Source organism: Uranotaenia lowii, chromosome 3 (assembly GCF_029784155.1).
Source record: "Uranotaenia lowii strain MFRU-FL chromosome 3, ASM2978415v1, whole genome shotgun sequence".
In the NCBI taxonomy this organism is placed as follows: domain Eukaryota; kingdom Metazoa; phylum Arthropoda; class Insecta; order Diptera; family Culicidae; genus Uranotaenia; species Uranotaenia lowii.
The window spans coordinates 54,216,229-54,227,631 of record NC_073693.1 but is presented as its reverse complement, the minus strand read 5'-3'; the positions used below and the strand labels follow the sequence as shown (position 1 = coordinate 54,227,631).

At 34.0% G+C, this 11,403-nt stretch overlaps 1 long non-coding RNA gene across 1 annotated transcript; it reads left to right on the top strand.

The window, feature by feature from the left end:
* Positions 1-3,517: 3,517 nt before the first annotated feature.
* On the top strand, positions 3,518-10,908 carry LOC129758648 (uncharacterized). The gene is made up of 2 exons (XR_008740036.1): positions 3,518-3,636; positions 10,619-10,908. It is a non-coding gene; the product is annotated as an uncharacterized LOC129758648 (long non-coding RNA).
* The last annotated feature ends 495 nt before the right edge of the window (positions 10,909-11,403 follow it).

Sequence of the window (11,403 nt, the reverse complement as noted above, 5' to 3'; positions counted from 1 at the left end):
TTTGTCATTTTTGTCATTTTTGTCATTTTTGTCATTTTTGTCATTTTTGTCATTTTTGTCATTTTTGTCATTTTTGTCATTTTTGTCATTTTTGTCATTTTTGTCATTTTTGTCATTTTTGTCATTTTTGTCATTTTTGTCATTTTTGTCATTTTTGTCATTTTTGACATTTTTGGCATTTTTGGCATTTTTGTCATTTTTGTCATTTTTGTCATTTTTGTCATTTTTGTCATTTTTGTCATTTTTGTCATTTTTGTCATTTTTGTCATTTTTGTCATTTTTGTCATTTTTGTCATTTTTGTCATTTTTGTCATTTTTGTCATTTTTGTCATTTTTGTCATTTTTGTCATTTTTGTCATTTTTGTCATTTTTGTCATTTTTGTCATTTTTGTCATTTTTGTCATTTTTGTCATTTTTGTCATTTTTGTCATTTTTGTCATTTTTGTCATTTTTGTCATTTTTGTCATTTTTGTCATTTTTGTCATTTTTGTCATTTTTGTCATTTTTGTCATTTTTGTCATTTTTGTCATTTTTGTCATTTTTGTCATTTTTGTCATTTTTGTCATTTTTGTCATTTTTGTCATTTTTGTCATTTTTGTCATTTTTGTCATTTTTGTCATTTTTGTCATTTTTGTCATTTTTGTCATTTTTGTCATTTTTGTCATTTTTGTCATTTTTGTCATTTTTGTCATTTTTGTCATTTTTGTCATTTTTGTCATTTTTGTCATTTTTGTCATTTTTGTCATTTTTGTCATTTTTGTCATTTTTGTCATTTTTGTCATTTTTGTCATTTTTGTCATTTTTGTCATTTTTGTCATTTTTGTCATTTTTGTCATTTTTGTCATTTTTGTCATTTTTGTCATTTTTGTCATTTTTGTCATTTTTGTCATTTTTGTCATTTTTGTCATTTTTGTCATTTTTGTCATTTTTGTCATTTTTGTCATTTTTGTCATTTTTGTCATTTTTGTCATTTTTGTCATTTTTGTCATTTTTGTCATTTTTGTCATTTTTGTCATTTTTGTCATTTTTGTCATTTTTGTCATTTTTGTCATTTTTGTCGTTTTTGTCATTTTTGTCATTTTTGTCATTTTTGTCATTTTTGTCATTTTTGTCATTTTTGTCATTTTTGTCATTTTTGTCATTTTTGTCATTTTTGTCATTTTTGTCATTTTTGTCATTTTTGTCATTTTTGTCATTTTTGTCATTTTTGTCATTTTTGTCATTTTTGTCATTTTTGTCATTTTTGTCATTTTTGTCATTTTTGTCATTTTTGTCATTTTTGTCATTTTTGTCATTTTTGTCATTTTTGTCATTTTTGTCATTTTTGTCATTTTTGTCATTTTTGTCATTTTTGTCATTTTTGTCATTTTTGTCATTTTTGTCATTTTTGTCATTTTTGTCATTTTTGTCATTTTTGTCATTTTTGTCATTTTTGTCATTTTTGTCATTTTTGTCATTTTTGTCATTTTTGTCATTTTTGTCATTTTTGTCATTTTTGTCATTTTTGTCATTTTTGTCATTTTTGTCATTTTTGTCATTTTTGTCATTTTTGTCATTTTTGTCATTTTTGTCATTTTTGTCATTTTTGTCATTTTTGTCATTTTCGTCATTTTTGTCATTTTTGCCATTTTTGTCATTTTTGTCATTTTCGACATTTTTGACATTTTTGATATTTTGGACATATTCGACATTTTTGACATGTTTGACATGTTTGACATTATTGACATTTTTGACATTTTGGACATTTTAGACATTTTTGACATTTTCGACATTTTCGGCATTTATGACATTTTTGATATTTTTGACATTTTTGACATTTTTGACATTTTTGACATTTTTGACATTTTTGACATTTTTGACATTTTTGACATTTTTGACATTTTTGACATTTCTGACATTTTTGACATTTTTGACATTTTTGACATTTTTGACATTTTTGACATTTTTGTGTCGTTTTTGACATTTTTGACATTTTTGACATTTTTGACATTTTTGACATTTTTGACATTTTTGTGTCGTTTTTGACATTTTGGTTATTTTCTCCTTGTTTATTATTTGAATTGACATTTTAATAAATGGTTTTTTTTTCTGTTGTTCCTCTTTTTGGTTTTTTTTTTTCAAATCATCAAGCTCATTTTAGAAAATTAGAAACAGAGAAATGGATAATGGTACGGAGAGAAAGGAAGAGAGAAAGAGAAAAGAGGCGCAGATGTATTGTAAGAAGTTAAGGTTGGAGGAATAGGTTGAAGTAGCATAAAGGAGAAGAAATCCAATCAAAAATATACAGAGAGTAAAAATGCAGAAATAGAATATAAAAAATTATGAGTTGTAATGAAAAAAAAACAGGAAAAGATGGTAGGATGGAAAAAAATTCCGATAGAGAGAAAGATATATTTGTAATTTATCTTTCTCTCTATCGGATTTTTTTTCCATCCTACCATCTTTTCCTGTTTTTTTTCATTACAACTCATAATTTTTTATATTATCTTTGAAAACTTTGAACATACAGAGAGACAAACGAAGAAAAAAAGACAAAATGAATCAGTTTAAAAAAAAACAGAGAGACTAAAAAAGAAACTGTAGCCCCACTAGTTTCTGAATCACAAAATATTAAAAAATAAATTGGAACTGTCGGATGATTTAAAACTACTGTGAACAATCAATCATAAAATTTCAAGATCAGAACGTGATCATGATTCTAAAGGTTCACCCCATCAAGCATTAACGGATGAAAAAGCGACAAGTTCCAGTTCTGGTGCAGTTATTTTACAGAAAAACAAGTTTATTTTCTACAATCTTACGATTTAAGAAATGAATTCCTAAATTTTAGGTGGATTTCCTGATTGTAGATGGTATTTCCTAGATTTGTTAAAGCAACCTTATAAAACTGTACTAACGTACCCAAATAGGTGTTAACCAATGGATTTCATTAATAAAACATGTGCTCATCCTAAGATCCGATTTTCTTCATCAAAAATTCAAATTTCGCTATAGATAAATCTTACCGGAAACATTCTCGTTATCAGGCAGAACGGAGTTGATCCTGTTGGGTTGTAAACTATGAGAAATGCCCAATCAGAGGCAGGTGCTATTTGCCCACAGAAGACAACTTTACAGCACCCATAACCTGAACCGTGCCGATCGGGATCTTGACGAAGGGTTTTATGTTGATCTCAACGCTTTTTGACCTACACCCAAATCTTAGAAATTGATATGTGTTACACTGAAAATTTTATTTTGGTACTGTTGTTACATTTTACGCCTCAGGCATTCGCACTGCTTAGAGTTCATGCACATTTTTATTCATGTTCAAATTTAGTCTCAGATTTTTGGGTGTAAAATTCTTTCACTGGTCAGGTTTGTTTAAACTTCTTTTTTTTTTTCACCTCGCTCCATCTTACTGTCTAGGGCAAAATGGTAATCCAGAAACTGTGAGCCTAATGGGAACAATTGGCACCTTGACAGAACGACATCTGGTAGGCAGCTTGACAGAGATTGTCTATATAAAAGCTGTAGAAATTCGGGACTTCGGAATCAGTTTTTGTCGCGAAGGCTGACCACGAAGGTTGTCACAAGTTGTTAAAATAAAAGGAAATAAACAAAACAAATCGGTGCAAAATGAAATTCTTGTTTGCGGTACGTATCGGGGAAAGGTCAAACCGAAGTGCTGATAGCAGATGCGTGACATCTGCAGAGACATAAGTGACAGTTACGGGATTAAATTGATTTTTTTGTTAATCTGTTGAACAGGTTGCCGAAAAGTGATTTTTACACGTTATAGCTAACCCTGAACAATCAAGTTCTTATAATTTCCTTCAAATAAAAATACTGACGTGCTGAAGGTTGCTTATGCAAGCAGAATCAAATGATGGTTTACTTAGATTTCAACTAAAACATGTAAATTTTTGAGTAAGTAAAGTGGATCACTGGTGATACACTGGGAACAAAACGTACTTTTCTACTTGTGAAGCTTCTTATCAATACTCATGAAAATCATTTCGTCAACAAAAAAATCGCTTCAGGCGCTTCAGGATAGTTATTTCATCTGCTTAAATGACCACATGTCTCGAAATATTTGTTAAAATTCGTGATTTTCTTGAAAAACGGCATGTTTTGTTTTCCTTGCGAAAAGTGTCATGGCGGCCATTATTCCAAGGCAAAAATGAAAATTTCAAATATTTCAATAAATAGACTTTCAAGGGATGCGTATACCGAAGAAGTTTTTTATCAAATAGGATCGCTTTAGTTTGTCATCAATGAAGGGATGAAATTCCATGTTTTTTGGCAATTATTTCCTGTTTTCATTTGCACCCTATGTATTGTTATCTTCCCAATGGAGCACATATGATCCACCTCAAAACCCAAATTTATCAAATGTATCATTAAAGTAGGCTTAAATTATGCATCTTTTGTTCTAGAACTTTAGCTGTAAATCAATATTTCTATTTTTAAAACGTGAAAAACCTCGTGGGAAGGAAAGGGTTAACGGAAAATACGAAATTTTAGTTGAATTTTGCCATTGCTGCATATAAAAACCGTTGGGTCTGTTGGGCACAGACCTCTTGTATGTGTGGGTAGCAAAAGCCCTATAGGCTATACTGCCGTATTACGCCGAAGTGACGCATAAACCATTTTCGTTTTAAGCGAATAAAAGCGATTTTCTCTTTTTCCTCTTTATCAGTTAATCTGGGACTTTTCATAAAATGTGATCTGCAGAATTTATGCAAAGATAGATGACAAATGCAGCCTTTTGAAACACAATTCTTCAAAATTGCTTAAAATGGATGTGCGTCAATTCGGCGTATAAACGTTAGTTTTGATTTAACGATTCTCCGTCGGAGTGACGTTTTTCCATAGTCTTATCGTGTAACTGGAAAAAATTTTGTTCTTTCGTCGCGAAATTGATTAGGGAACTTCAGCAATATTTGTTCTGCTTCCACTAGAAACGTTCATATCCTGTGCACAATCTTCATCTTTTCAAAGAACCTGACTCGAAATCAGAAAAAAAAAAATTATAAACAAATTAACAAATGCACTGGCTTCCCAAAAATGTGCTGCGCTTTAAAATAATATTGATAGTTTTCACAAATTATTCAAAAAACTAACTTGCATTCTTCAAATCGTATTCATTTTGCATGAAGTTGTCACTTTTGTTTGCCCAACGATTTACTTATACTGCTGCGCTGTGTAAAAGCACTATACTCGAACTTTGTTTTTATGGAAAATTCTAACATAACACAGCTTCAAAATGGCAATACAGATGCATCATTTATATATTTTTTTAATTGAGGTTCGCAAGTCGGTATAGAAATACATCATTGAAATAAAGAATCAACAATGAAACACAAAACATGTTTTTTTTGTTTCGATTATAGTCGTTTTAACATCTTCATGTCATTCGCGACTTATATCAACGATGCAGTTGGCGGACAATCATTGAAAAACTTATCCGGTACAACTGTGATCGATATTTACTCTTGGGTTCGAACTCACGGACATCGGCTCAGCAGGCGACTGACTTGCCAACTGAGCTATGACACAAGCTCTTATGGATTTATGGTTGAGGCCTCCGAGTCAAATTTCAATTCTAAGCTCCTATTTGAAATTCTAATCTGGAATCTAAATTCAGAAACCGTTTTTTCCTACATTTTAGAAAACGTATCAAAAATCCGAAACAGATTTCAAATTTTAAACTTCGAAACAGATTTTAAGTTCAAATTTTGAATTTAGGTTCAAAATTCAAAATTCAAGATTCTGATTCAGCGCCTCAATGAATTCCATATTCAAAATAAAATTATCAAGACGACTTTTCGAATAGTGATTGAAATTGCAAGAAATCGCAGTCTTATAACTCTTATTGTAAGTTCGATTTGAAAATTTGATATTTTTAACTAAAATCAGTTCGTTGGCTTAATTCTGCTGAAAATGACAAAATTAAGTACAATTTGTGCTTATTTTGAAAATTTTGTCTTATGATTTTTATTTAGAAAAAAGCATCCACAAGAATTGATCTTTAATTAAAAGTATTTGACGACAGAAAAACATCTATCTTTTCGTAAAGGAATTGCAGGGTTTTCCATACGGTTTTGGCGTATTGTTCAACATTATAAAGCAGTCTCGAAGTTTTAGCAGGAATACTTCCTCTTAAAGATCGATTCAATTTACTATCATACCGGTTCCTCATCAGGTGTGAGGTCATGAACCCATTGGTGATTGTGAATTTCGAAAGGTTACTTGAGCAAAATTTTCAAACTAGATTTATGGCTATATACCATGTCCTCATGTCAATGCAGGTAAACCCTTCTTCGTATTCTCCAACTCATGTTTGTAGCCCAGATTACGATCATTCTTCTGTCCAGTTTGATTTGTCTATGCAGCAGGAAATTCGTGGAATTTCGGTCTCGCATCGTCCTCTTCTGATTCCAAGAATTTCCGAAGCTAAATAAAGACACGTCGATGCTGATAAAATGTACTTTACCGATGGATCACTTATAGAAGAAACAACAGGATTTGGAGTGTTCAACGCCTCTCACAGTCTCGAGTCACCATGCTTTTATTTATTTATTTAAGTCTTTGACTGCTGCCATACAGACCGAATATTAAAATTAACTTATGTTTAAATTAAAACTATGTTAAAACTAGGGAACGTTACGGATTGCACATTTAAACATTGATTTGGATACATTGAAGTCAAACAAGTGTGAAACATCGTTGAAGACTTGACAACATCGATTAAGCGGGTGGTTTTGTCCAAAAACTGTTCTGCTTCTATTTAGGTAGCCAAAAGGTGGTTTGATTACGCAAACGGCGGGCTGGGACGTGCAAACTCAGGCAAACCTTGGAGCAATTGTGGACAGTCTACAGCATTTGTCAGGATTTCGTATACAAACATCCGCTGCAGATATGTTTTTCTTTGGCCTAGGGACGGTATAGACAAAAGAGCACACCTTTGTGGGTAGGGTGGTAGCCTTACAGGGTCTCGCCATGGCAGTTGACGCAACGCCTAACGAAGAAATTTTCTCTGAATTCGTTCGATTCGTTCGATATGGACAGAGTGGTAGGGTGCCCAAACTGGTGCCGAATACTCCAAGACACTTCGCACCAAAGAGCAGAACACTGTCTTGAGAGCGTATGGGTCCTCAAAGCTCAAAGTATTTCGTCGCAGGAATCCAAACAAAGCGAACGCTTTAGCTGTTGTTGTTGCGATATGCTGATTAAACGAGAGTTTCTGATCAAAGGTTACTCCAAGATCCTTAATTGTGACAACTCTTTCGAGCGGAGTGCCACCAAAAGCGTAATCGAAGACCAAGGAATTTTTTGGTTCTAAAAAATCTGATGCACTTGCACTTATCAGCGTTTACTTCCATTCCATGTTTTTCACACTATGCGAGAAGTCTGTTAATGTCTTCTCGGAGCGAAGCGCCGTCCACTCTTGAGTCAACGATCCGGTAGATTTTCAAATCATCTGCGAACAGTATTTTTGGCGATTGAAGGACGGTTGCTAAATCGTTTATGAAAATCACGAAAATAAGTGGTCCTAAGTGACTACCTTGCGGAACACCAGACGGCATAGTAAACATAGTGGAGTGAATTCCACGGATATTTACGAAGCCTTGACGATTAAGCAGGTAAGAGTGCAACCATTTGCTTACCCATTCAGGGAAACCATAGCGTTTTATTTTCTCCACGACGACCATATGAGGTACTTTGTCGAAGGCCTTGGCAAAGTCGAGTCGACGTATATTGAGTCCACTTGCAGTTATTTATCAGTTGCAGTATGCAGGTCACTGGCATAGCACATCAAGTTGGTCAACGTTGATCTCTTCCGGATAAACCCGTGCTGGACTTCGGCAAGTATCGGAGTAGCTGCTGAATAGAGCCTTTCGTACATCAAAACTTCAAGCACCTTTGAAAAACAGCAGAGGATTGAAATTGGCCGGTAGTTCTCCACACGATGCGCATTCCCAGACTTATGAATCGGCCATATAGAAGCGATTTTCCAATGGCTAGGAAAAACACCTTCTGAGATTGATCGGTTGAAAATTAAACAAAGCGGTGTTGCAAGAGATACAGCTAATCTCGAAACCAATGACGATGGAATGCCATCTGGACCTGGACCTTTCGATGGATCGAGCGAACTGAGTACGTTTAACACTTCCTGATCGGTAAATAGAGGTTGTGGGAGCCTGACGTCATAGTTCGGTAGAGTTCCAAAATAGGTATTAGCGCAATCAGGATTAGACGAGCTATAAACACTGCTGAAGAATTTCGAAAATAAATCAGCCGATTCCCTGATGCTACTGCTACTGCTCTGTATATGTTGCAGAGTTAGCAGCTATTCACTGGGCTTTGGACAGTGTCGCTTCACGGCCAGTTGGACACTATTAGGTATATTGTTACGGATAGTTTGAGCTCTGTTGAAGCAATCCATTCGATAAAACCGGGAAAGCACTCGCCGTACTTCATCGAGAAGATACGGAATAATTTGAGTGCTTTATCAAAACGTCGCTTTACCATCACCTTTGTTTGGGTTCCCTCGCATTGCTCGATAGTGGGCAATGAGACGACAGACTCTCTGGCAAAGGTGGGGGCGATGGAAGGCGACACGTATCCACGTGAAATCGTCTTCAACGAATTTTACTATTTGGTTCGAAGATACTCTTTTGTCAACTGGCAGCGCAAATGGGACGATGATGAGTTGGGTCGGTGGCTGCACTCGATTATCCCAAAGGTAAGTCTTAAACCATGGTTTAATAGATTGAACTTGAGTCGGGATTTTATTCGTATATTTTCCCGTCTCATGTCCAATCATTATTCCTTAGACGCGGTAACATTGCTGGCAGCAATTTTTGTAGTTGCGGCCAAGGTTACCATGACATCGAGCATATTGTTTTTTCGTGTGAGGTCCATCTTGTCGCCAGAACGAATTTTATAGACTCTCTTCGTGCCCGAGGAAAACCACCTAATGTTCCAGCGAGAGATGTACTAGCTGTGCTAGATTTGGAATACATGTTCGAAATTTATCTTTTTCTAAAAGCTATCGATCTTCGTCTATAATTCTTTTTTATTCCGCCACTCAACTGTGTTGATGAAGAGCTCCAAAAAGTAGCAATGAGAATTTGTGAGTAAACGTATGGAGTTTATCAAAAAAATCTTTTTTTATTCTCAATAAAATTAGCAATAAACTATAAAATATTTCATCTTATGATTTTAATACCATTTGGTTTTTTGAATTCATAAAAAGTTTTGTTTTATGGGTTTTTTGGTGACTTGAAAACAAAATTTCGTTAATTTTTGTTATGTGAAAGTCATTTCTTGTGAAATTTCCAAAGCAATCACACAAAAAGACTTATAATTATCGAAACACTGGTTATTGTATAAAATGTTTGCTTAGAATACGAGTTACTCCTGTTTTAGAAGTCTCTTTTTCGAATCAAAATAAATAATAAATTTGCAACTATTGATAGCTGTTCTAATACAAAGAATTTAAATCTGATTGAAATTTTCGAGTGGAATTTCATATTCTGACCGCACTATGATTTAAATTTATGAATAATTTTTCTTAATCTATTTCCTGGAATAAGTGTCTTCATTGAATGTTAATAAAATTTATAATTCCTTGAAACCGAGCTATGAATATATTTTTCAATTCAATCCTGAGATCCGGTTCAAAGCTACAGTAATGATGTTTTTAAAATAATAGTAAATTTGTTTATCGAGTTTTTATTTTTTCAGATTTTGAATTGTAAACTTTGTCATGAAAAAAAACTAATGTACAACCACTTTTATTTTTATTTCCAGAAAAAATACTTAAAATTGGAAACAATCAGTTTGATTCGGAAACAAATCAAAATTCTTGAATTTCGTTGAGCAAAATTTTTCATTTGCCATTTATTTGTCATTTTCGGATTTATAAAACAGTAATTAATGTCAAGCCAAAGTATTTCTGGATATCATAAATTTCAAATTTATATTATGAAACCTAAAATATGCATTTGAATGCTATTCAAAGATAAGCAACATTCGCCGATCTTAAACTTTAAAATAGATAATAATAACGGAACTCTGGAAATGATAGTGATATACTAAGCACTCCAGATTGCTCGGTTTTATTAGGGTTTGTCCGGATTTTCAGAGAAAAAAAATAGAACTTTTCTTTCCATATTTTTCATTAATCTTTTTTAAGGTAAACTCCCTATAAACAATTTGGAAAAATCTGCTCGTGATTGCTATGCAGCTCTGCGAAATTATACATATTTTTATTTTAAACCTGGCTGTAATTTGATGTTTAGTAACGTTTTTTTTATTGTTTTGCTTCTTGTTTACTCAAATCTACGTTGTTTTGTGATTTGTGAACGACCTCACCGCCTCCCTGAGCCCTTCCAGCACCACCCAAATTTCAAAGTTGAGCTCACCGCCCCCGTAAAGACTTTTAACGCTCCCCAGGGGGCGGTAGGGACCACTTTGAAAACCACTGATATAGAACATAGAATTAAAATTTATTACCACAGTTTACATAGTTTAAATTTTTGAAATTTTCCTACCAATACTTTTACCCGGCGTGCATTATCAAATCAGATTTAACATTTAAAAGAAAACTTTCCATTTCTGCTTCCAGATCGCTTGCGTTTTTGCTCTGGTGCTGGCCGTTGCGCTCGCCATGCCGGCCGTCAACGACGAGAGCATCATTGCCGTTCCCTCGGACGCCATGCTGATGAACGAAGCCGAAAATCCTCAGGACCCCCAGCAAACCTTCGGACTGTTGCTGCTCAAGAAGAAGCTGCTGCTGTTGGGATAAGCGAATGGGTTGGTTTTTTTTTGTCAAAACCTTTTGAAAACTTGAATTCGAATTGAAAATGATTGGAATATCGTTATGACTGCTGAATATTTAAATAACTCGTCCTATGATGGTGTGAGCCTTTTATTTTCTAGGAACTTGAAAGAAATTATAACTTTGATCCTAATCAGCGACATATGGAATTTTGTTCTAAAACCCACTACCCCTAGATTGGTTTTTGTAAGAAGGTATTTCATTTTCTGAGTGACCAGAGCGTAAAAAAACTCACTAATTTAAGTATCGATTAATTAATTTCCAACGACGTTGGTGTTCCACATTCATTCAGCTGCATGCGTCAAATCTTCCACACCTGATTTTTCGGCAATAAAATATGCGTCTGACTGTCACCCGTTCTCGGCTTAGAACTGTGGCAGTAGAAGAAGTTCCGCTTGAAAAGTTTTTTTCGATTCGAATTTTTCCCCATTCGCGCACCATTATCCATGCGAAAATTAATCCTGATGCCGCGCACCAGGACCGGATCCTAACGATTGTGTGCTTATATAAAAGCTTGCAAAAATCGAGATTTCGGTATCAGTTTTTGTTGCGAAGGCTGACCAGTCAGTGTT